A 27,290-nucleotide genomic window follows, 5' to 3' on the forward strand; every position below is an offset into this window, starting at 1 on the left:
AGTGAGTGGACATGCTATCCACACTGGCACTTACTGTAGCAAAACTTTTGTCTTGCAGGAGGGAGCAGTTAGCCCCCCTGGATAACAAAAGTTTTGTCGTTCAATTGCCAGTGCACACATGGCCTTAATGATACCATATGCTATTCCCAAGTCTTGTCTACACTACCATTTTTAATTGTGTAATCATAATAGCTTTAGGGATAAATATGTCAAGTAAACATTGTTCCTTAATCTACACTACAATTAATAATTGTGCTAGTTAACGCCTGTTAGTTAACACATGTTAAAACATGATTACAATCTGTAGCACAGGCAAGCCTTCAAAAGAAGTTCTTGGCATATATAAGTACTATTTCTTGCAGGAAATCTCATATTATTTTTGATGTACACCACAAAGTTCTCAGAGATGAAATAAAGAGGGTATCTCTGGCTTCAAGCCACCCATTCTTTTGTAGTAACAAAGAAAGGATTGACAAAGGAAATTTCAAGTCAGTGCTATAAAAATACATCTCAAAAGGATAAGGCAAAGAGGAAATGTATTTATTTTCAGTAGAAACTGATGAAAAAATAAAAACGATAAATGACCTAGAGACACGATTATTTGAGACAAGAATTATGATGATACCATAAGGACAGTGCAGGAGCAAAGGAAGCTTTGTAACCTAAGTGTGGAGCATCCATAATAGAGGATTGATCCAAATCTGCATCGTTTCCATCCTTTCCAAATCACCCCCAACAGACAACAATGGGCCTTATTATAAGAGGACAGAATGTGAATAAATAGGTTTATGTTTTCCCTTTTGGAAAAATAATACTTGGAGCCAAATTCTGCCCAAGCCAGGGCAGCGAAGGGGAACAGACTCAATGTCTGCTGTGTCATGTACCAGAAAGATTCTGCCAGTCAGGGGAAGGTCCACGGGGCACCATATGTTAATATATTTTGCTACTACTTAGTTACAAGTTGGCTCTTGGGGTGCAGATGACACAAAACTGCCGACTATTCTTCCCCAACCCACACCCCCAAAACTCCCCACTTGTTAGCCAGTTCCCTGCATTCTCCTAGCAATTCTGGCAAGAGGTTTCCTAAGCTACCACATGGCTGGATTTAGGGCCTGATCATACAAGCTGCTGAGTACCCTCAATTCCCATTAGTTGCAATGGAATTTGAGGACCCATTGCACCTTACAGGACTGGGCCTTAGTCTTTGTGTTTTATTCAAATGGCCTACAAACCAGAACAGAAATATATGGCTAAATAACCATGGATTTTTTTCTGGCATAGTTCAGCACAGTAACAACAAACAGTAATGGAATATTCAGTGTTATGTAAAAGATTATCATAATTTGCCTTCCTCTGAACATGTGCTACATTGATAAGGAAAAGTCACCCACAGTTTTCTTGCATCATGCCTTATTTCACAATAGATTACTTTTTTAAAAGCTCATACACTTCTTAAATGCTGGGCTAGTCACCAGGTTAATTTATAACCTTAACTTTTATATAGTGCGCAAATCAGAACGCAAATCTTGTTTCTAATCATGCCAGCAACCGCATGTAAATATTCAATAAGGTTTGAGCATTAGTTCACAAGTCCCCAGCATCTGTTGCTGTTCGTCATTTACCAGATTAATCCAGCACATTAAAAGTTAGGATCTCCTGTTGCTTCCTTACCAGTAACATGTGCTTAGTATAGACTACTAGACTGCACTGTTGACTTGTTCTCTTGGGTATCACAGTTTACAATATGAAGTACTTGCTTCAACAAAATTTCAAAAAAGAATAAACACTATGAGTAAAATCCTAATGCCAGTGAAGTCACTTGCAAAACTCTTATTGGCTTCAATAAGGGCAGGTTGGATTTCATCCCTAAAGAGCAGACACGGTGAAAACATGAAATTCACAAACATGCTATAGAGACTTCCCACTGATATGGGCAAAAGCCTACAGGATCAGTGTCCATACTGTTTTTAAATAAGCCAGGCTAACACTTAATTTGTTTCTCCATCAAAATACAGCTGTTCACATAAAACTATGGAAAGCAAATTTAGGGCTACCCATTGAGGTAAATGGATAGGGGGCAAAATATACTAACGTGATTTGGTGATTTTTAAAGTTCCTGCAAAAATCCTTTATTCTTGATAAACCTGTAAGAGGCTGGAAATACAGTAAGTGCACTGACATGTTCTTTGCCACATTAACTACAATAGCTCTCACAAAGTGCATGTGTACACACACATAAAATGCTTCACTCTCAGGAGTAACTAAAAGGTACAGAATCATCCTGCTATTCCTAAATGCCACATTAGCTGCATCCCATGGGCCCACCTTTGCATTTCTTTAGCACCCAATTTGCTGTGTGAGGCATGCAAGATGAGCCTCCATGATGAGTTTCAGTCTCTGTGCTTCTCTCGTTAGTTCCACCTGAGTCACAACCTGAAGAGTGGCAAAACCCTCACTCCTTCATCAAAGCATCTCTCTGAAATCTAAGCCTCTGGTCTCTTTCCCACTGTAGTTGTTCCAACATTTATTACAAATGAAAACCTGATAAACAAAATGAGAAGAGTACTGACTCTACTTGTTAAACTTCCCAACTACCCATCCTGAGATAATGACAATATCAAGGAGCACTACTTGCATCTCTCCTAGTATCACCTTTTATGGGCCTCTTTTAATATTGTTAATATTTTGGATAGGGTCCATGTGATATAAAACTTCAATCAGTCAAGAGTTCTCTGAAGCAATTTCTTCCACTGTTCCACTGCTGTCTGCCTTTTTAGAAACACCGTGATATCTGCTGGAGAAGCACAGATGTGTCTGGGCTCCACAATAAACAGCTTGGCAGGCTAAAGCATATTCCAGATACATATTTTTCCACTCTTGTTTTAACAGTCACATACACTCTTCCCACTGCTCAGCAAAAACAGGTCTAGCATAGAGTCAAAGAAGTTTCCTGAAAGTCTGACAGCAGCACCCAGACGTAAGACCTGATTTGCCTCTTTTTTGCAATAGTTGCACAGTCCACACGTACATCCTTGGACAAGTGTCACGCTATAGCAAAAAGAAAAGGTTGTTTATAATTATCCACCCATAACCCCTCCAGTTTGCACTATGAAAAAATATTCAGTAGCTTTTGTCCCTAGGAACTGAGTCTGCTTTGACTCTGAAAGACTCCAGTGGTATATGTATAATAAGCCCATTGCAGAAATTAAATAAATCATAAAAACCCTACAACCCTTTATTTGCCATCAGTAATTGTAAATTAATTATTCCAAAACTAATTAGATATTAGTTTCCCCAGCCTCTAGCTCTACCCCAAGGTTTCACAGCCATACTTCATCCTAGCTTACTTTTCAGATGCTCACAGCTGTCTACATCCATGTGTGTAGCCTGCAGAGCTGTCCTTAGGCATTTGCAGTTGTGCAGGATGTCATATCACCACACCCACGGGAGGGAGAGGGGTGTTGAGGCTGGGCTGCATAGGGCACCAGCACTGGTAGCCTGGCAACTATGTTAGCCTGGCAACCCCAACTTCTAACAGAAACCCTCATCTGCTTGAACAGTGCAATTGGTTCCAATCCTGGGAAGCAGGAGCATTTTCTGACAATGCTCAGAGAGCCTATGTGCCCTCTCTTCCCACACAGCACTTGATCTCAATGGGAAAAGATTGCAGGATTCAGGGCTCCCTGGGGCAACTTGTGTGATCAAAGTTTTGCAGGATCTGGCCCTTTAAAGCTGTTCAGTTTAAAACGGTATCTTATACACTGATAGTTATTTCATCCTCCTCCACTGTAGAGCAAAACCTTTAGGCTATGTCTACACTCGCGCCTTCTTGTGCTAGAAATATGCAAATGAGGCTAAGCGTGGAATATCATGGAGCCTCATTTGCGTACCTAATGAGCTGCCATTTTTGCAGAAGAAGCTCTTGCACAAGAAGGAGCTGTCTACACTGCCCCTTCTTCCGCAAGAAAAACCCTCTTGCGCAATGCCGCTACGCTGATTATTTTCAGGAATAACAGCATTGAGCAAGAGGGTTTTTCTTGCGGAAGAAGGGACAGTGTAGACAGCTCCTTCTGGCGCAAGAGCCTCTTCTGCAAAAATGGTGGCTCATTAGGTATACAAATGAGGCTCGGTGGTATTCTACGCTTAGCCTCATTTGCATATTTCTCATGCAAGAAGCTGCGAGTGTAGACATAGCCTTAGTGTATACATTGTAACCATCAAGAGGAAATTTGACACCAATTAATAAATCAGTATTTTTGTGACGATATGAAGCTGAAGGCAGACAGGCATGTCTCCTCGCTAGCAGAACTTTGGGAGTGAAATGATAAATCTTTAGAGGATCTAGGAATTGTACCATTCAGGCACTAAAGGAGGTCTCTATCTTCCCCTTAACTGATTTCATTAACCTCCTCTCCTCTCCTCCATGTAAATACAGGGATCTTATTGCAAAAACAACAAGAGCAGCAACTCTCAAAGCAATGTGCCATTACCATCCACCATCATCACCCACACACTAAGGCTATGTCTAGCCTGCAGGCTTCTTTCGGAAGAAGCTTTTCTGAAGAGATCTTATGAAAACACTTCTTCAGAAAGAGAGCGTCCACACTGCAAAAGCGCATTGAAAAAGCAATCTGCTTTTTGGAAAGAGAGCGTCCACACTGAATGGACCCTATCTTGCATTTAAGCTGTGATTGCTGTGGACAGCATGGCCACCAGGGCACCTGTGCTTTTTCCTCTTTCCTCTTCTTTCGAAAGAACTCCCTCTTCCCTGTCCACACACGCCTTTGTCCAAAAGAGCACACGTAATTGCTGTGTGGACGTAAGTGAAGTTTATTTGGAAAAATGGCCGTTTTTCTGGAAAAAACTCTGCAGTGCAGACACAGCCTTAGTCACTCCCTTTGCAACAGTTCAGTGGCAGCAGTGAGTAATATTTATGAATGCCTTTCACATGCTCTGCAAAAATATATAACTTAGATAGGGCACCACAATTTAAGATATAAAAAGTAAATTACATTTTATAATCCATCGGTTTTCATCCTCTCCAAAGTAATGAGTTTTTTGATAGATGTTTTAAGTTCGGATCATAAGGCGCATCCCAGAAAGTTAACCACACACATTGTCCCATTTGGGTTCAAGGCACACTGGTAACACTGATAGGGCCTCATCCTTTATATTCTTAAACACCTGAGTCACTCTTCTTATACAAGTGTTCCCTCTGCCTTCAGTAGGACCATTGGTAAGGATCAAATTTCTCATCTATAGGATCATGGTCATTAACTGAGGGAGAATCTTTTTATTTTGATATTCTGTTCATATTTGGCCCAATCCAAAGTCTGATGGTCAACTGGAGGGGAATTTAGATCAGGCCTATTAGAGTACATCTACGCTGAAGTGCTATTTCAGGATACCAGAGGTATCTTTTGAACTCGTCCGCTATTGCAAAATATAGCAGACATGCTATTTCGGCATCCCTGTAAACCTCATTGCACGAGGGATAAGGGATGTCTCGAAATAATGTTTTATTTTGAAAATTGGCACTGTGTAGATGCACCAAATTTTGAAATAGCCTATTTTGAAAAAGAATCGAAATAAGATAAGGTAATTTGCGTAACACAAATTGCATATCTTATTTCGAGATAAGGGTGCAGTGTAGATGCACCCCCAATGGCAGGAGAATCTTTAATAAAAAATCACTGGCATTAAAGTTTTTTTTACTTTCCAGATATGTCTACTCTAAGGTATGATCAATATAATAAACAATGCAACACAAATTGGTATCCTACAAGCTGTAACAATAAAGGTAGGAAAGAAAATAATGAACAGTAATAAAGTTGGCAATTATGGAGCAGTTTCAAATGTGTTACAGTGTTTTAGAGGAACATAAACTCTGACAAATCAATGTAAACGTATAATTAGGCAGGATAAAAAAGAATCTGAAGAGCTACTAACCAAAGATTCAAAAACTAACACCACATTTTTTTAAGTACATCAGAAGTAGGAAGCCTCTCAAACAGTCCGCAGAGATATTGAACAAACAATGTGCTAAAGGAGCACTCAAGAAAAATGAGGCCATTGCAGAGAAGCTACACCAATTCTTTGCATTAGTTTTCACTGCAGAAGATGTGAGGAAGATTCCCACATTTGAGCTTTTGCTTTTTCTTAAGTGACAAATCTAAGGAATTGTCCCAGACTGAGATGTCAATAGAGGAGGTTTTGGGACAAAATGATACAGTTGTAAGTCAGCAAGACCAGATGATATTCATCCGAGAGTTCTAAAGAAACACAATATGAAGTTGCAGAACTATTAACTGTGATATGTAATCCATCATATAAATACGGTTCTGTACCAGATGACAGGAGGAAAGCTAATGTGACAACAATTTTTTTTAAAGGCTCCAGAGGCATTCCTGGTGATTATAGTCTTGAAAAACTAACTTCAGTTCTAGGCAAATTGCTGATCCAGTTGATATAATGTACACAGATTTTCAGAAAGCCTTGGACAGGGCTTTTAAGTAAAGAAAGCAGTCATGGAATAAGAGGGAGGGCCCTTTCATGGAAAAGTAACTGATTAAAAGATAGGAAACATGGGGTAGGAATAAAAGGTCAATTTTCAGATTGGAGAGAATTAAATAGTTGTATCCCCAGGGGTCAGTACTGGGACCTGTGCTGTTCAACACATTAATAAATTATCTGAAAAATGACTTAGAAGGGTAGCCATGTTAGTCTGTAACTTTAAAAACAATGAGTAGTTTGGTGACATTTTAGAGACTAACAAAAATATATAGGATCATGAGCTGGACCATATGATGAAGTGGGTTTTACCCATGAAAACTCATGATCCTATATATTTTTGTTACTCTAAGGTGCCATAGGACTAATTGTTGTCTGAAAAAATGTGTAAACCATGAGGTAGCAAATTTGCAGACCAGTACAACATTTTTCAAGATTAAGTCAAGTCCAAAGTACACTGTAAAGAGTTACAAAAGTATTTTAGGTGATTATGCAACAAAATAGCAGGTGAAATTCTATACTTTGATAAATTCAAAGTAATGCATAATTTAAAACATAATTCCAAATACGCACACAAAATGACGAGGTCTAAATTAGCTGTTACCACTCAAGAAAGAGATCTTGGCGTCATTGTGAGTAACATCCTCTCAATGTATAGCAACAGTCAAAAAAGCAAACAGAATGTTAGGAACCACCAGGAAAGAGATAGATAATAAAACTGAAAATATCATAAAGCCAGTCTATAAATCCATGGTAGGCTCAAGCCTGGAATACTGCATACAGGTCTGGTCCCCCCATGGCGAAAGTGACACAATAGTATTGGGAAAGAAAGAGAAGGGCAACAAAAATGATTAAGGGTATGGAACAGCTTTTATATTAGGAGACATTAAAAAGACAGACATTAGCTTGGAAAAGAAAGGAATAAGAGGGGATATGATCGAGGTCTATACAATTGTGACTGCTGTGGAGAAAGTGAATAAGACACTATTAACAACTTCTTCGAGTAACTCAAGAATCAGGAGCCACCCAATTAAATTAATAGGCTGCCGGTTTAAAACAAACAAAAGACAGTACTCTTCACACAATGCACAGTCAACCTGTGAGTCTTGGGATGTTGTAAAGGCCAAAACTATAACAGGGTTCAAAAGAACTGTATACATTCATGGAGGATGGAATGGCTATTAGCCAGGATGGGCAGAGATGCAACACTCCCTAGCCTCTGTGTGCCAGAAGGTGAGAGCACACAGCAAGGAAAGGAAATGCCTGGCACTGGCCAGTGTCAGCAGAAGACAGGATATTGTGCTAGATCAGAGGCAGGCACGATATGGTTGGATCCAGCCCGCCACGCCTTTCAATATGGCCTGCAGCCCACCCCACTAGGACCCTCAGACAGGAAGCAGCCTGAAGCTGCTTTAAGCAGCTGGCAGCTCCATGTGCCTCTCAGTGTCACATATGGGGAGAGGGGGAGGCATCGTATGCTGCCTCCATCCTTAGCACCATTTCTTCACTTCTGGCAAATGGGAGCTAAGAGATTGTGCTGGGGCGGGGAGGGGGGCAGGAGCAGCGTGTGAAATCTCCCTCCTCCCCAGCACGTCTCACAGAGAGGCACATGGAGCAGCTGCTTGCCCCTCTGGGACTGCGGAAGTCCCACTGGGCTTTTGGCTGAGAGCCGCCTAAGTAAGCATTTCCCAGCCAGAGCCTGCCTCTGGCACCCCACCCCCTTCCACACCCCAACTCTCTGCCCCAGATCACCACCCAAACCCTCTGTAGCCCCCACACCAAGTCACAACTCCCTCCCGGACTCTGTACTCCCTCCTATTCCCTCCCGCAGGCCAGAATCTTCACCTGCACCCCAATCCCCTGCCCCAGGTCTCAGCACCCTCCTTCCCTCTCAGACTTCACACCCTTTCCTGCACTCCAATCCCCTACCCCGATCTCCCTTCTGCATCCAATCTCCGTCACAGACCCCGCACCTCCTCCATAGAAAAGCACAGCCCTTGACCTTGGAGTGGACCCCCATCAAAAATTATTGCCTACCCCTGTGCTAGATGGACCACTGGTCTGATCCAGTACAGCCATTCTGACAGTCTTCTAACCCTGGCTCCTGCTTCTGTCTTTAGTAGGATGAATTTCACTTCACCTTCTTAGTTCTTCAGGCTTTATGCTGGGGAAGTATATAGTTTAAATCTACCTCACACGCCACAAAACAGCACCAGGGAGTAAAGCTGCACCTCTAAAAAACTGCTATGCAGCCCATCCATACCAACCCATTCATGCTCCTACATTGAATGGTAGGGTCATTGGCTTTGCAGAAATGTGGGCTCCTCCTACACAGTGCCTGCCTCCATCACCACTTTGCTTGCCCGCCTACATAGGCTGGGCACTGAGATCCTCAGTAAAGCTTGCACGACCTCTCCACCAGTATAGCTCCAATGCCTAGCTTCAGCAATTCAGAGGGCTTTAAGCTCGCAAATTTCATGCTCACTTCTTACTCACTGAAATCAATGCGAGTTTACCAAAGCAAAAACGAAGGGAAAAAATCTCAAGATTTCACCAATTGAAACAAATACTGTTTGTGCCCCAAAAGTCCTGGCCACCGTCAGAAAGGTGGTGAAGAAATGACTCCTTCTCATTAGCTGTGAAGCAGCTGCAAAACCATTCCATGAAGGCTAATCTGCTGGAGAGGGCTTGGCAGACCCCCTGCATGTTCTCCATGAAGGGATTATTGACTGTGCAGGGAGTCTCTGAAGACGAGAGAGGCAGGACAGCACGTCTCTCTCAGTAACAGACCTATGTGGCTGAGATTTACTGCTACAGTAAGATAGGCTATAAGCTACAATATATAGCTTAATTTTGGATGCTAGGTGAAAAAAGGAGATATGGGTTTGGGATTTTCAAATAATAAAAACTGAGTCATGCATAAATTATAGCCTAATAGACTAAATATTATTAGATGGCTATATAGGAATTGTTGACATACTGTGATTTTAATAAGGCTCAGATGGGTAGCCGTGTTAGTCTGTAACTTTAACAACAAGTAGTCCTGTGGCACCTTAGGGTGTGTCTAGACAGCGGTGCTATTTTGGAATATTTCCGGTATCCCGAAATAGCATTTTCCGTGTCTTGGCAGCACACCCGTTATTTCAAAATAGCTTTCAAAATAATGGGCATGCTATTCCCACATCCATGTAAATCTTGTTCCACAAGGATTAAGGGGTGTTTTGGAATAGCACTCTAATTCAAAATACACTCAAAATAAGCTAAGCAATTTGAATAGCTCAAATTGCACAGCTTATTTCGAGCTCCAGGTGCAATGTAGACGCACCCTTAGAAACTAACAAAAATATATAGATTCATGAGCTTAATTAGCCTCAGTAACAGAGGTCCGACAATTGATAGGTACTTCTTTTACTATTTTATTTATATATATATATCTTGGTTTCTGTTCTTTCCACCCCAACTCATCTGTTGAAGTGGGTTTTACCCATGAAAGCTCATGATTTTATATATTTTCGTTAGTCTCTAAGTGCCACTTATTGTTTGTCATTTTAATATGAGTCATTACAATATTTTTAAAATATTTCTTCTGTCTTTCCACTCTTTGAAGTTTGTTGAAAAAGCATTAGATGGGATGTGTCCAGCACTTGGAGTCAGATATATACTGGATTTGGTCAAACCGTGGAAACTACTAATCTACTACAGGATGTGTAAAGAGGTCAAATTCGCCTCACTTTCTGATCCTGAAAATCCTTCTTTATACCTTCATTCATGTGAGATGAGGCTTGGACTACTGGGTCCTTTAACAGGAAAATAAATGACAGTATCTTATTTCTTGCCTGTGACAAAGAACTGAGGTTCTCTGTGTATATATGCCCAATCTAGCTTTTCCTGGGCAAAACTCCCAGGCTCATTATAAATAATGTGCTGTGAATTCAGTCTGCTCTTTTAATACAATTTATGTTATCAGTACAAAGAGGAGTGGTAAATAATACTAGCAGGTTTTAGGCAAAATGCTAGTACAGTATCAGCTGCATTTCACACCCCTGTGTTCAGCCATCTGGAAATGGGCATACAACCTGGTACTGCATTTTGCTTTTCAGGGCTTTTTTTTTAAATTAACTTTTTCCATGTTCTGTCTATTTCACTTCCCTTCATCTCACTAACACTGAATGGCCTGATCCATGAAAGGAGCTTCTGAATGGGAGAGTCATCTCCTGTGAATTTAGGAGCTCCCCTGTGGAACACATTTCCACTTACTGATTACTAACAAGTATTGTCAGAGAGCAAACTGCAGACTACAAAAGCGAGAAAGCTCCAGGCTGGTGTATGTCATTTTTGCCCCAATTTAACTATTTCAGTATAAAGGTTCTGTATAGCAGGATAGCTTATTCCCCTTTCCTTATGGGAATAAATTGTACCAGCATAAGCAGCTTTACACCAATATATCTGTGTCTGCCCTAGGAAGGCTGTATGGCTTTAACTATACCTGTGGTAGAGGTACATAGTTTGTGTGCAGGTAAGCCCTTACAGTCATGGTTACAATGCTGAACATTCCTCTTTGGCTTGTGCAATTGTCCCCGAATCCCTTTTATTTTGCTTGACTGCCCCTTTTATCATGGAAGGAATAATGGGAAAAGATCAAACACACAAACTGGAGAAACTAGCCTCATCTCATCTAGGAAATAGAAATTTAAACAGCTGAGTCTCTTCCATCCTGTTAAGGGAATCCTGAAGCAAAACATCCACTCCCACTTCCCAGTTTTGAAGGCTTTTCTGATCCATTTTGCTTCCCTCTGCATCATGTATCAGTAAAAAGTTTGTGGCTTGCAGGTACAAGAGATGGAACGAGCTAGACTTTGTCTACACTACAGGTTACTTGGGTATAATGTATGCCGCTCGAGGGTGTGAATAAACCACACCCTTGGGCCACATAAATTGCACTGACTACGTGCCAATGGGCCAGCACTATGTCAGTGAGAAAGCTTCTCCTGCTGGCACAGGTACCACCTGTAATGGAGGGGGAGCTCTATTAAGAGGATGAGAGAGCTCTCTCATTGGCTCAGAGTGTCTCCACCACAAATGCTACAAGAAGCCGCTGTAAGCGCTGTCGTGTAGAGATAGATGTAGTCTCTCTCCCTCTGCTATTGTGATGAAGCCATCACAGATGAGCCCTTGGCTCACCAGCCCACTCACCCCAGAGTTGACACATTCAGAAGGTAAGCCTCTCCCCAGTTCTCACTGACATGAGACCTCATTACAGAAGTAGGATTACATCTGTGCTTAGTTATTACAAGCTACTAAACACTTACTAGTATGCTGTGGAGAAATGTCAGAAAATGACCGCACCTGTGCCAAATAACGGCACCATTCAAATCACAGCAAAGTCAATGGTTTCAAAGGTAGTTTGGGCCTGAACCGGACAAAGCATATTTCTATACATTCTCCATAGGGGGCTTATTTAATCATTTTTGCCCCCTTACTTGATAATTCACAAAATTAAAATATTTACAATATAAATCATCCTGTCATTAGTTCAAATTAAGGAAATTCAGGAAACTGTAGTTCCTCTTCTAAGACAACAAACACACTGGAAACTTTGGCCATCTGACAAGTCCAGCAGATCCACAGTGATCTATCAGCAAATGTTTCAGGCAACTTATTCTTACAATAATAATTTAATAAAGTAAATGTTTAATATCTATAATTTGAATTGTATTTTGCCCAGTTCTGCAACCATTACTCTCGTGACTATCATTACTCCTTACTCTTTGTCTGTTATAATGATTACTTACGTAAGTAAGGACTATACAACCGGGCTCCATGTCTGCATTAAAAAAAAAAAAACCTCTTTTGAGCTATGTTCATCAACTGAACTCTTCTCTTGGCACATTACGACAGATTGTAGATTGTAGTTCTCAATATGCCGAAAAAGCAGCTACTAAGTAACAGCAGCCTCTACCAACATTTTAAAAATTGTTGAGCTAGTCAGTTTTGCTAATTATGGGCCTGATCATGAGAAGCACAGAATTCCTTCAAATCCCCCTGATTTTTAAAAGAGAATTGAAAATACTCAGGACCTGGTTGGATTAAGCCCTAAACATTCCCCTAATGTTGAATGAGTTCAAAAGATGGCATTATGGTAATAAAGAAAGCACTGTGCTTCCCATACACTTGTCTTAACAGAACAATGGTTCAGAAGGGGCCTTTACATTGTTAATACAATTGCACAGACATTATATAAACCTGGTAACATTGATGCAAAATATTCTTATTCAAAATTGTCAAACTGGGGCTTATTGCATATTACAAGACAAAAAGGATACTAGAAAACAAACTGTGACATCTGACTGGCACACGTTCTAAATATTAGCTCTCTAGCTATGCCTGGGTCTGTACAATGTGCAATGTGATGTGTGTTAGCAATACCACACATGCATAAACTGATACGTATTTCTAAGCTCTCATCACTGAAGGGTACCATTTATATAAATTTAGGAATAATATCCACACCCTCCAAAGAGAGAGGAACAAAATCTGTTTCACACAGACACCAAAAATAGCTACAACTATTAAGGTGCTGTAAAAATGTCAATCAATCATAAGCTATGAGTAGCTTAAAAGAGTGAAAACAATTGAGCCACAGGGCATTTCCTAGGGATATAGAAGAGATCAGGGTTAAGGCCCAGACACGACTACACCCAGCCAGTCATTAATCACCAGGAAATGCCTTTGTCTTGATCATTTACTATTTAAAATAATAGACATTTGAGACAGAAAGACCTTTTGCATCATCTTGTCTACCCCCTACTGTGGTCTCAAGAGACAGTCTTGCTTGCAATGGTGAGAAAGTTTGCATTAAAACTGCACTGAGTCCAATCGTACTCTTGTAGCCAACCGGTTTTGCTATTAACTGCAATAGGAGCAGGATGAGAACTGTTGTGTGAGAGAGACCTTCAAAACTGAGGTCCCCAATTTGGCATTGCCAAAAGGCACAGAATATCCTCTGCCAATCAGAGTAGATATTGAGAGTGTACAGAGACCCCTGAAATACTTGGTTGAGGCATGTGTGCATGTGCATCACTGGTACAGACAAAAGCGTAGCAGTAGGCGCTCTGAGCAACCGCACAAGCGCACAGCTTAGAAGGAACACTGCACCTGGCATGCGTCACCCATCAGGGCAGGTGGTGGATGTTCTGCAGCTCTCAAACTTCTGAAGATTATTGTGTGTGGCTCACAGGGGCAGCAACTGGCCAGTCTTTGTTTATAAGTTTATAGCCAGAGGGGATGCTTTCTGAAACAGCGTCTATAGTCTTCTGACTTCAGAAATGTTACTGTGATTTACACCAGTGTAAACACAATCAGGGTACAGTACACAAGTGTCTGAAACATGGGTATGTCTACACTACCCCGCTAGTTCGAACTAGCGGGGTAGTGTAGACATACCCATAGTATAGCTGCACAATATTGCTACTCAGATCTTCACCTATAGCCAAAAAGCATGCAGAGCCATGCAGATAGGAGGCTGCAAATGTGGCCTTTGTCCATTCTGATTTTAGGATGGCTGTGTGCTGGGCCAGCCCCAAGCCTGTACTAGATTATACCATATGCCATTTGGGACCAGTGTGAGAGGATAAATAGGATTCCTGGCCACACCTCCTGTGCTGGCCACCATGGGCAGCGGGTGAAGACCCAGTTGGGAAAGGTAAACCCCAACCCTGCCCTTTCTGCCAGAGGCCCTGCCCCTTCCGCAACCTTTCCTGACGCCTGGAGCCAAGCCCCGTCCATCCCCAGCTTGATCCTTCCTGTCCACCTACTGGGCCAGGGCTGCCATACCCTGGCTTCAGCCCTCCCAAGTGGCTGGGGAGCCGGGCAGTTGTGCTGCAGCCCCAGATATAGGCATTTTTGGTAAGGCAATGCCCTTCCTTGCGTACATTACTCAACACTCAAGGTGGCAGGAAAGAAGGGGAGGTGGTGACACGGGGACATCAATATCAACTCTTATCCATAGGAGGATTCCCCGATGCTGAGATGTCATCCTCTATGGCTATTTACATTGGCTCTAAGCAAAGATCCTGTTGACATTATGATGCTAAGTGGCTCCACCACAGCTCAGGATCTGGGCTTAAATGCTTTTTATCTCTAGCTAGTTTTAGCATTTGAGTTGCTTTTTTTTACATACCCAGTCCCTCTATTGTACTAGTGGCAGAAAAAATTACCTCTTGCAATAGAAGAACTATAAAGGTAGGTCGAGGTGTCAGTTTTTAAGGAATGTTCTAAAAGATGCTTGGCCTTCACTACTCTGTAGCTTCTGTGGGAAAACAACAGAATTAATACTCATCCTGGTGCCAGATTTCAAGGGCCGTTTGTGCCAAGCGCTGTGGACGATTGCCAACAATGCACTGTTTTCCTCCTTCAGACATGGCAGTGTACAAGGCAATAAAAGTCACAAAGAAAAAAATGTTGCATTTTAAAGATTTTTTCGTTCTACAAAGCTTGCCATTATCTCTTTTCTCTCTGAAGCCAGGAAATGTCCACTGAGTCAACATAAAAGTGACCCTACAATGGGTTATTCATCAACTGTTCATATTTGTGACTGACCTTAATAGTTATCATGTCTTGGGAGCAGACAGCATAGAATGCCACCACCTACGGAATGGGTAATATTGAATGCAAAGAAAGAAAACAAAACGCAAAAAAAAAAAAATAATAATGGTAAACTCTCCTCAAACTTCTTTCTGGTGAAAATCATTTTTAGCTGTTAATGTTGTTTTACAGCCCAGTTACTCCTACCACCATCTGCTACTTTGTGAAAACATTCTGTAGATATTGAAGTAACCAGACCAAGCAAAAGACAGACATCATAATTAAAGTCTCATAACTAATGCTGTGACCAGAACTGGGCTAGCAGCTGCAACCAGCTAAAGCAGTAGCTTCAGAGCAACAAACAAAATGTTGAGTAATTTGCAGTGGGAATGGAATAAAATACTCCTTCTGGGGTTTGGTGATATGCTTCCCGAGGGGATTTTTTTAAACAATGCCTTCTATTTGCTGAACTTGGTGCATTCAAAAAGAAAATTTTGCTATTCTGGAACATAGTAAAATACACGCCCCAGAAGTTGCATTTTCTAACAGAGAAAGCTGTGTACATTCTGAAAATATATGGAAATCTACACTATAAAACCATTTGTCCTGCTCTAAGGGGCGGGCAAAATCTTGCAAAATCCATGGCCATCTTAATGGTATCTTTTATGAACCAGGACTACAGCCATCCCTGCAAGGCAGGGTTTTTAGTATCCAGAGAGATGGATGAATTCCTCCAGAATCCAGGAAATCCCACATCCCCCTCTTTCCATCAGTTTGCATATTTTCTATATAGGTATATGTCAAATATTGTTTACATGTATTATAATATTTTAGCATAGGTACACTGAAATAATAATCAGATTCGATTAAAAACAGAGCTAGTATTGCTGAGAATCTGGGCACCTGTAGATTAGATTTGAAGAACTCAGAGCTGCAATGTTCTTGACCATATCGAGTAAATAGCTTGCAATCGTCTGTACACAAATGCTTCAATTCCCAGAAGGCTTTACACATATCCTGACAACTTCCTGAAAACCTTCAGATAGCCTGATTCTGCCAGTCTTACTCATGCTGAGAAATACTTTACTAAAAGGATTTCAGTCAGATTTCTTGACTTGAGTGAGGTACAACTTGAGATGAATAAAAGTAGCAGAATCAGGCCCAAAGCATACTCATAAAAAAAAAAAGAATAAGTTCTAACTAAACATTAAGTCCAGGGAAACATTTTACATAAGGAAATAATCTTAAAACCATCCACCATTCTTAATCTTTTTGAAAATGATCAAGTACAGACTGCACGAAGACAACAATTAACATTGGATTTACATCTCACTACTGACTTTCCTCCTAGTTTTCAGTGTATCCCATACTAGCAACTGGCAGGGCCATTATCATGAAAGGGATGTCAGTATTTCCGGTATCAATCTTAATTTTAAGGGATTTAAGAATCAGTTGGTTTACATGAAAGCTGAATGAGACTGGATGCTCCCTACAAGCTGTCAGCCCAGATGTGAATTAAGACAATTCAATGCAAATTTGTTGTGCCGTGCAGAAAATATGAAAAAAGGTTGGTTTTTTACATGCTATAAGGTACTAGAGGCTAGATCCTCCAGAGCTGCTTTGTGCTGCACTGTTGATGGAATCTGATCATATAGCAAGCATAACGCAGGGAGTGTCCTTCAGGGATACAGAAACAGACTAAAGGCTCCTATACCCACACTTTGATGTTACCAATGGGGGTCATCAGTGGCAAGTGGGAACAATAAGAACACCCCACCTTTGCACCAGTCGTTGATGCATTTTGACCTTTGGGAACATTGACAGGAGGCACAAATTATAACACCCTAGAGGTAGGGATGTTAAAAAGTGGGTAATTAGGGATACATGGTTACATGCAGCTGCAGTGTGGGGCGGTAGCTAGCTCCCTAGAAGCTGGTGTACGCCAGCTCCCGCCAGCTACCCTGTTCCCAGGTAGCTGGCTGCTGCCACAGACTGCTGCCTCACTATTAGAGGCAGCAGCGGGTTGGCAACCAGCTTCCTGGAGCCAGTGCACACCTAGAGCCAGCTTTTAAGCTGGCTCCCAGCATGTACCAGCTCCCAGCTCCTGCCCTGCTCCCAAGAAACCAACTGCAAGCCCATGCTGCAGTCTCTGATACAGAGCCAGCAGTGCGCTGTAGCAGCCAGCTTGCTAGGGGTGGGAGCCTTCATGTAACCGTTCACAGTCACTGATATGACCAGGTGTATTGGTTAACCGTGTAAACTCTTATCCTATTACATCCCTACCCAGAGGCTGCTTTCTTTATACCTTGAGATCAGATATTCTAAAGTTGGCCCCAAGTTTAAGGGAATGCTAAGGTGAAGGGCATTAAACACAGCCAAGAATCTGGATCTTAAAAATTTGGGGAAATAATTGTTTGTAAAATACTTTACAAATTGCAGCCAGTAATTCTGAAGTATAAAGTACCTCAGTGGGTGTTGCTGTTAGCCAGTATCTCTGAAAAATAGTCCACTTAATGTTTAGGTGTATAACTTCAGGCACCCAACACTGAAAATATTAATCTCTTTTAAAAAACCCAAACCCCATTGCTTCACATTAGCTATTTATAAAAGCCTTAATTTGCAATTACAATAATCTGATAAATGTGTATGCAGCTTTCTGAACCTGTAAAGCTTCATGTGAAGGAGGAAGGGTGGTGCAGGTAGGGCATTAGCTCAGAATTCAGAAGATGGGGTTCCATTTTCAGTTTTGCCTTGGACTTCCTGTGTGACTTTGGGTAAGTCACTTAGTCCTGGTAGGTCTCAGTCCCCATATGTATTAGAAGGATAACAGCATTGTCCTATCATTGTGAGGATAAATACATTAAAGTTTCTGATGTGCTCAGTAATGAGGGCCATCTAAGTCAGAAAAGTAGCTAAGATAGGATGTAAGAGTTAGTAGAAGTATTAACATAATATTTAAGCAATGTGATTGGACATTAAAATCTCTCATTTTTTGAAAATTATTGCACCCAGAAACTTGACACAAACGCCCTGCAGTTGCCAGACTGGCAGGGAATATTTTCTCCGTTAATGTGTGAGATGTGAACATGGGCTTTACATAATCTCTTTTTTTAAAAAAAAATCTTTATTTTCACAGTCAATTTACAGGCAACTCGCTCATATAGGTATTATCAGTAATAGGTGGCTCAGTGGGAGTTGATTTTGATGGCGAGCCGAAGAGTTTTTTATTCATTTATTTATGTGACAAACCATGGTATTCTCAGCAGTGCTGTAAGTACATTCACTCTGAGCTTTTACTATCACACCTTATCATCAAGGCCTAGGGTACAGAGCAACTCATGGAACTTCAATTCAGTGGTCCTGATTTCTGCCATATACCAATGAAATGTATAACAAACTGACTTGGTAAAAGAGATGGAAAATGCACACAATCAAGAGTTTTAGCAGACTGAGAATCTTGAGAATTAGGTGCAGCTGAGCTTGTTTGCAAAGCTTTTCTTTCTACAGTTATGGTTCTGAGAACAACAGGGGTTATTTTATAACCTATCTTGTGACTCCATTTTTCAGAAGAAGCCAGCCTTCCAGAGAGCCAGAAAACACAGCCAGGCACCACTCCCAAGTTACAACTACAGGGCCTGATCCAACGTTCACTGAATTCAGTAGATAGATTCTGAGAGGCTACGTCTAGACTGCATCCCTTTGTCGACAGAGGGATGCAAATCAAGCACGTCAAAATTGCTAATGAAGAAGAGATTTAAATATCCCACGCTCCATTAGCATAAACATGGCCGCCGCTTTTTTTTTCATAAAGGAGCTTTTTAAAAAAAAACAAACCCAACAGTGTAGATGCAGATCTGTTGAAAATAAACCGTTTTTCAACAGATCCTGTATTCCTCAAAAAATGAGGTTTACAGGATCTGTCAAAAAAGTGTTTATTTTCAACAGATCCGTGTCTAGACTGCCAGATTTTTTTTAAAAAAAGCTCCATTTCGGAAAAAAGCGACGGCCATGTTTATGCTAATGAAGCATGGGATATTTAAATCCCTGCTTCATTAGCAATTTCGACGTGCCTAATCTACATCTCTCTGTCGACAAAGAGGTGTAGTCTAGACACAGCCAGTGACACCACCAGTAGCAGGGTCAGGCCAGTATTTTGCTGGATTGGACTGCTGACCTCATCTCCCTGTTTAGAACAGCAACCAAGCAGGAGCCTGGACTTTAAGTGCCTAACCTCAAAGGGACTTAAGCACATGCTTAAAATTAGGCACCTGCTTAAGAACTGTCCTGAATTATTATTAGCGTTACCATAGTGCTTAGGAACCCTCATAAGAGACCAGGACCCATCTATGCAAACACAGAAGGGATGGCATGCTGAACTGGAGCCCATGTGAGTTGTAAAATTTAAGCTCAGTAAGTGGGAAACAGAATCAGCCCTTGTTGCAAGGTTTCTGGGAAAAATAATTATTTTGTTGTTAAAACCACTGAAAGCCCAGGAAATTCAGGCATTTACTGTTATTTTGTTTTCTTTCATTTATTGTTTTAGGTATATTAGAAGTTATTTTGCTGACAGCCCTTGACAAACACACTCACTGTCAACAAAATCCCGGTGACACTAAGCAGTTCTGAGTGTAGCCTTTGAAACTCCTTTTCTAGACAACATTAATCTTCCTAATTAATAATTAATCATGCTGTATTTTAAAGAGATTATCAAGTGTGATAGTGGAGTGTGCCTAAGGCAGTGACTTCATTAACCCCACGGAAGAGGTTTACTTTGTAGTTCTGTTTGTTGCAGGGGTATGTGCCAAAAGGGTCTCTTTCAGGTTACAGTGTCAAAGTGTAACAATTTAAAGCAGGAAACAATTGGACTTTTTTTTTTTTTTTTTTTTTTTGGTTAAACAGCTTTCATACCCTAAATCTTCAAAAGCCTGTTTTGCAATAATACCCAAGCCCCCCTACATTTACCACAAAAAGGCCTAATCCTGCAAGTGCTGAGTCCCCTTAACTCCTACCACAGAGGGTCCCTCCATGCTGGTGCTTTTAACCATGATGCAAACACTATGAAATCTAACCAGGGTTTGAACACGGTGTGCAACCATAGGGAATCTAGGCACAAACATTTTTAAAGCTGTGTTCAGAAACAGTGCTTTCACCCTACAGCTTTCTAATCTCAGTCACTTTTCAGCTGTCATAATGTCTCACGACATGTCCCTGCCCAAACAGGAGCATCAAACCATGGCTGTGATTGAACTGTCAAAGTCAACAGGAATGGTCCCCCTGATAGTTATAGTTGTGTCTGATAACTATCCAAGCCCATTTCTATATATCAGTTGTGTCAAGTGGACTGCTGTATGCACTCATTTTTTTTAAAGCCCTTATACGGTCAACAAATCATTTCTGTTAATGCCTTGTTTAGGAGGCACATAAAATTTCTCACTTGCCTCATTTTAATAGTAATAATAATACTTGGTACTTAAAGATCATTTTTCACCCACTTCCCCCCCATGTTAAGTGCTGTAAAATGTATTGTTCTATAATCCATAAAATAGGGAAAGACACAGAGATGTTGAAATTTTGTCCAGACTGTGAATTACTGGAAGAGCTGAGAATGGAACCCAGAAGACCTGACATCATCATCTCCTTTTCTTACCACTAAGATTAATAAATAAATAAATAATACATTGCTTCCATATAGAGCTATTCATCCGTAGGTCTCAAAGAGCTTTACAAAGGAGGTTTTTTACTTATCACAAACTACTAGTACATGGATGTTTGTACTGGATTTTAAAACTACAATCCAATATGTAACTGTTCATTATTACATCTAATAACATTTTCCCCAGTTCTCCTTGAATTTCATCATATGTCAAGTTGCATAATGCAACTGAAATCAGAGGACTTTCTGAGCATACTCAGGTCAGTTCCATGACAACTCTGTGCCATATGTGGTGCTTAGTAATGACAAGTGGATCCAAAGGATCTGATATAGTGAATGGTGGGAGTTGAAAGATACAACATGGCACTTAACAGCTGTGGATCCTACCATTTTCTGGCACCACTGAGCCAAGCTTTGGGCTGAATTTACAGAACAGCATATAAAAACTATTTGCTCTCTCACTACTGGTGTCTGTTAACTTTTGCACTAGCCTGAATAGCAGAAAACTGTGAGAGTCCTTTCTCCTGGTATCATGGTTCTAATCCCGCTTCCACTGAACTTAATAGAAAAGCACTAATTGAACGCAGGGGAAGCTGAATCAGGCCCCGTGTGAATGACATTTTATTTAGATTGACATTGGTTTACTGGAGTTTTAACTGAGCAGGTTACTACTTCAAAATTGTAGTTAAAAATATTTGCTTTGTATGAAGTCAAATGAATAAAGCCTTCCCCTACTCCTAGTTTTGGGGTAGTTGATGATACAAGTGCAGATTCATTTGTTAGAAACCGTACATCTGTTATGAGTTACACTTGCCAAAATATAATTCTTTTATGGTAACAATTGTTGCATGGCGCTTAAGGCTTTGCACCTCTGTGCCAGGAATCTCATATGGGATAATTCCATGACCTTGGAATCCAACAGATACATTCCACATCTGTCTAGTCTGGGAAAGCCTGAGTTTGTTGTGTGAAAAGCGAAGTGGAAAACAAGATCTGAAAGTATCTGCACATACAGAACCTGCCGTTTTGATTTTTTTAAACGTTTCAACTTAGTAGTAAACAAATTTGGGGCCAGTAGTTATTTTATCATTATTACAAGTTGAAGTCACTACTGATTTCTTGTATCTTTAATTAGGAAGAATGGTACAGACAGTGAAAAAAAAAGTACACCTGAAAAACAATTTTCTTAGCCATTAGCTATTTCAATTGAGACAAAACTTGATGAAGTCGGCTGCTGATTGTAGATTTAAATGAAAAATGAAGTGCCCATGGTAATGCAGGAAGACACTGTATGGGTATTTATGAAAATGTATGGGTGGCATACGAAAATTTAGGGTGGAAGAAAATCTTGATTATCCTAGAATCCTGAGGATATATTTACCACTAGAGAGACAGACACATGTTCTTGTTTGCCCATCTGCAAAATGGGGTTGATGAGACTTTTCTGCCTCCAGTATATGTGGCTACAACTTCTTAAATGGGTGGGTTTTGTTTGTTGGTAGTATCATTACCTTAGTTTTGCATATAAGGGAATGGAGACAGAGACTGGTACGATGTATTATGGACCAGGGTTTTTATCATGGGTCTGGTGTAGACTTGTGCAAGTAAGCACTTTCTATACAAATATTTAGTTCACAAGCAGCTGGGAAATGAACCTATCCTGCACTACGACGAAAGGGTCTGTGTGGAGTCTGCTGAAGTGCATTAACACTTCTTTCACACATTTTTGTCTTCTATTTCAAAGCGGGGTAGATCAAAGTGCACTCAGGAGCTGTTGTTAGACCAATGTCAGCAGGGTCCACACAGGGACTCAGTGTGCAGCAGGCTAGGGCAGCAGGCCACAGACTAAGTGCCTCTTTGGGGCAGGGACTAACACAACAGAGTCTACAGTGGCTGAAGGCTCTGAGACATACCAGAATGCAAATTTCTTCTATAAAGAATGGCTGATGATACTTAGCGCTTTTGTGGCACTCTTCTTCCACAGATCTCAAAGCTAGGGTTGCCAGATGGTTTCAACAAAAATACCGGACACACTTGATGTTACATCACAATCTACATTACATTTTATTTAGAAAATACCGGACATTTATATTTTCTCAATTTGTTTCCCGAAAAGAAAGCTCAAATACTGGACTGTCCAGTTCAAAACTGGACACCTGGCAACCCTACTCAAAGCAAGGGTAAACATTATGGCTGCGTCTAGACTGGCAAGTTTTTCCGCAAAAGCGGCTGCTTTTGTGGAAAAACTTGCCAGTTGTCTACACTGGCCGCTTGAATTTGCGCAAGAATACTGATGATCTAATGTAAGATTGTCAGTGTTTTTGCGCAAATACTATGATGCTCCCGCTCGGGAAAAAGCCCTCTTGCGCAAATACTTTTGCACAAGAGGGCCAGTGTAGACAGGTAAAAACTGTTTTGTGCAAAAAAGCCCCGATGGCTAAAATGGCGATCGGGGCTTTCTTGTGCAAAACCGCGTCTAGATTGGCACGGACGCTTTTCCACAAAAAGTGCTTTTGAGCAAAAGCATCTGTGCCAATCTAGACGCTCTTTTCCGCAAATGCTTTTAATGGAAAAACGTTTCCGTTAAAAGCATTTGCGGAAAATCATGCCAGTCTAGACGTAGCCTATTAGTGCAGATGTGGAACTACAGACTACACTACAGAGAAGATTGATCCTCCGGAGGTCAATCTTCTAGCATTCAATTTAGTTAGACCCCTAAATCAAATGCTGAGGGCAGCCCTCGCCAGCATCTGGTACTCCTTCTTCTGAAAGGAGTAAAGGAAGCCAGCAGGAGTGTGTGATCCCATCAGCTTCCTGCAGTGTAGATGCCCCAGCGGCTCAGCTTATGGTAAGCCAAATCCAGCTATGCATTTTGCACAGCTGTCTGATACCTGCCTCTCATTTCTTGAGCAAAATTCTGCTCTTTCCCATTAGTGCAATCCCAGTGCAGTCAGAGTTATACAGGTATAATTAAGAAAGAATGGGACTCCTATGCTCATCTTTATCTGGTGTGTGACATATTGTGCCAATGTACCATGTATTTTTTTTAAATATGCCTCTTTAATGATCACAACCATCATTCAGGAAAGCACTTAGATGCCCGCAAAGTCCATCCCTGTTAATGAAAGACTTAAAATGGCTTGATTTTGATGTCATAGGTGACTTGAACACGTGCTTAGGAATGCTGAATACTGTACTGAATCACAGGGAGGCTTGCCTGAACTGGGACTTGAACACTGACAAGATAACATGAATAATAAAACAAGCCAAAGGATTTTGTGAAGCGAGCGCTACGGCACCAGCAGGATGAGTGAACAAATGCAAGGCAGTGGAGATTAGTCCAGGTGGCAAAAATACAGAAGGGGCCTGTTTAGAGCTCAGTACCTGCTAAGCTCTGGGGCCGCACGTCTTCCCGCTAAATCCCACAGAGGCGCTTGGGGTGCGACAGGGAGAGATGCCTCTTCCCAAGCCCTGAAACTGCCAGGGGCAGCAAGGGAGGTGCCTCTCTCACCATCCCCAGCACTGAGGTGCCATGGCTGGGGCAGCTTTGTGCCGTGGCTGGAGGGAAAGCGGACAATGCAGCACGTCTGGCTTCCAGATGGGGGAACGTATGTGCTGCCTCTACTGTGCTGTGGAGGCTCATATCCACCGCCTCAGGGGACCTCCTGGCCACTTCCAGGGTCCAGGTGGGTGCCCCAGGACAGGGAGGTACCAGACAGCCTGCCCTAGCACTGCTGTCCAGGAACTGCCAAGGTGAGCCTGAGCCTCCCTAACCCAGAGCCACCTCCTGCACTCCACGCTCTTCACCACAAAACCCACATCCCTGTGCCCTTTCCATCACCCTGATAGCCAGCTCTGACCCCCTTCTCAAACCTGGAGCCCTTCTACTGCACCCCAAACCTGTCTTCCTTAGCCCCACCCCAGAGCCTGCATTCCAGATGGAGCCCTTGCACCCCAACCTTTTGCCCCAGGCCTAATCCCCCTCCACACTCAGAATCCCTTGATCCCATTCCCTGCACCTGAATTTTGTTATGCGAACCAATATGAAGGTGGTGTGTTGCACATCACCTCCATGTCGCACAATTCCTGCACACTGGTGCACATAACAAAATTCATTCTCCTCTAGGGGTTGAAAAAAGTGGAGAGAACACAGGTTAAGAGAAAGATGGACTCCCCCACTGCACCCTGCCAGCAGAAAATTATTCATGCTTTACTTTGTAGTTGCTTTTCTGATTATTCAAGAGTGTGAAAGCTTAACTATAGGAAGAAGCCAGAGAGGTAATTTATAGCAAATTTGCAAACATGCCTTGGTATTGGAGGGAGTTCCACACAGAGAAAAGGCTGGAATGAATTAGAAAACTGAAAGGCTCTACTTCGACATAGTGGGGCCATCTAAATCAAGAGGGAGAAACGAGTCCTGAATTCTGTTCCTTCCTTAGCCATTGATTTTCTTTGATCCAAAGCATTTAGGCCCAGGTTCTTACAAGTGTTACTGTCCTTTTTGGCATCCAGCCTAAGACATCTGCAGATGTGCTGAGAACCTATATCTCCAGTTGAAGTCAATGGGAGCAGTGGGCGCTCATCACTTCAGGAAAAAATGGAGGCACTCTCAATTAATGGGCACTGTCCTTAACGTCTCTGTGACTCACGTTCCTCATCATTCACATGGGAATAATGGTTATCACATTTGTCGTGTTGTTGTGAGGTTTAATGACTCTTTTAAAGTTATGTGGAAACCCTTAGAGGAAAGTTACCCTAGATATCAGGCAAATAAAAAAGGCTAACGCCTGTATTTTCAATAACTGTGTATGGGTATTTGTATATTCACAGTACCTGAAATATAAAGCTACAGCTGCACTGAACCACAAGACATTTGAATTGTTTTGTAACAAATACTATTTATATTGTCACAAAATGATCTGTTAGTCTTATTCATTTATTTGTTATAGATACCAGCTGCTGCAAAATGGTTATTTCAACAAATGAAAATCCAACTAATTTAACAATATTTTCCCTTTCATATTGAATAGTTGTTTTTGTATCCAGTGGCAGACATTATACAATAGTTTACAGAACAACATTACTATTTCCTGGTATCAAAACATGGCGGCAAAACTCACATCTAAAGAAACATATAATTACGACTAACCACAAAAATCAACACAGATGCTTGCCAAAACAACAGCGCCGGAAAACAGTTTGATGTCAAGTGCAAGAGGCATAACATATTAATTTGCCAAATCACAAATTCAAGTTAGGATTTGAGTGCTGATGAATGCATACATTTATTTGGACAAGTCAGGGCATGTGGTATCCCATGTTTCAGGAGTGGTCTTGTGAAGAGCCACCATGGTCGGAACATTAGCACCTCAAAGTAATGTTATCGAGGAAAGCAACTATGAAGGTTAACAAAACACAGGTGACTTATATCGCATGGATTGTACAATTTATAACTAAAACTATGTAGGCCTGATATTCATAGGGAACCTTTGCCTGTTGGAAGCTACAAAACTCAATATAATAGCTCTTAATATATTTGAAGACTACCAAGTCTCCCCCACCAGCCTTCTTTTCTCAAAACTAAACATACCCAGTTGTTTTTACCTTTCCTCTTAGGTCAAGTTTTCTAGATATTTTATCCCTTTCATTTGTCTCCCTTGGCCCTCCAGCTTGTCCACATCTTTCCGAAATATGGTGCCCAGAATTGGTCAAACTACTCCATATGAGTAGAGTAGGACAATCACCTCCAATATCTTACATACGATATTCCAATTAATGTTCCCCTGACTGATATCAACTTTTTCTATAGTTGCATCACATGGTTGACTCGTTTTCACTTGGCGCTGGTATAATATAAAAACCCAGTCTAAAATTTCTGCCACACAGTGTTGTTGATCACTATTAAACAACTGCCATGTCATATCCCCAAAGTGACTGTGTTTCTGTTCCATGTGAAACTATTCCTATATTTATAGCAGGCAAATAACTCAGTAAGGCTACGTCTAGACTGCAAGCCTCTTTCAAAAGAGGCTTTTTCGAAAGATACTTTCGAAAAAGCAAGCCACTTTTTTTGAAAGAGAGCACCCAGGCAGTCTGGATGCTCTCTTTCAAAAAAGCACAGTTTGCATTACATAGCGCCTTTTTTCTAAAGAGCACTTCGAAAAAAGGCATTCTTCCTCATAAAATGAGGTTTTCCGTGGTCAAAAAACTGCTGCGTTCTTTCGATTTACTTTCAATTTACTTTCGAAAGAACACAGCAGCAGTCTAGATGCAGGGGAAGTTTTTTTCAAAAAAAGGCCACTTTTTAAAAAAAACAAACCTGTAGTCTAGACACACCCTAAGGCTTGTAGAGAATTTAGGGATGTAAGACCATAAATAAGAAAATTATGAAAGGACCTAATATTTTTGGAGCTATGTGACTGCAAACCAGCTAAACCACTTTCACCCAAAGTTTGCAAAGTAATTTGTTCTTGATGGCTCTGCTCACATCTCTAGAAAAAATGTTTTACATCTGAGCCATAAGCTCCTATGAAACGAGGCTCAA

At 41.2% G+C, this 27,290-nt stretch overlaps 1 protein-coding gene across 3 annotated transcripts in view; it reads right to left on the reverse strand.

Moving 5' to 3' along the window:
* PRKAR1B (protein kinase cAMP-dependent type I regulatory subunit beta) overlaps positions 1–27,290 on the reverse strand; it is a 162,107-nt gene that overhangs the window by 5,463 nt on the left and 129,354 nt on the right. The window lies entirely within an intron of this gene.

Source organism: Pelodiscus sinensis, chromosome 15 (assembly GCF_052426305.1).
Source record: "Pelodiscus sinensis isolate ZL-2025 chromosome 15, ASM5242630v1, whole genome shotgun sequence".
Classification (NCBI taxonomy): Eukaryota; Metazoa; Chordata; order Testudines; family Trionychidae; genus Pelodiscus; species Pelodiscus sinensis.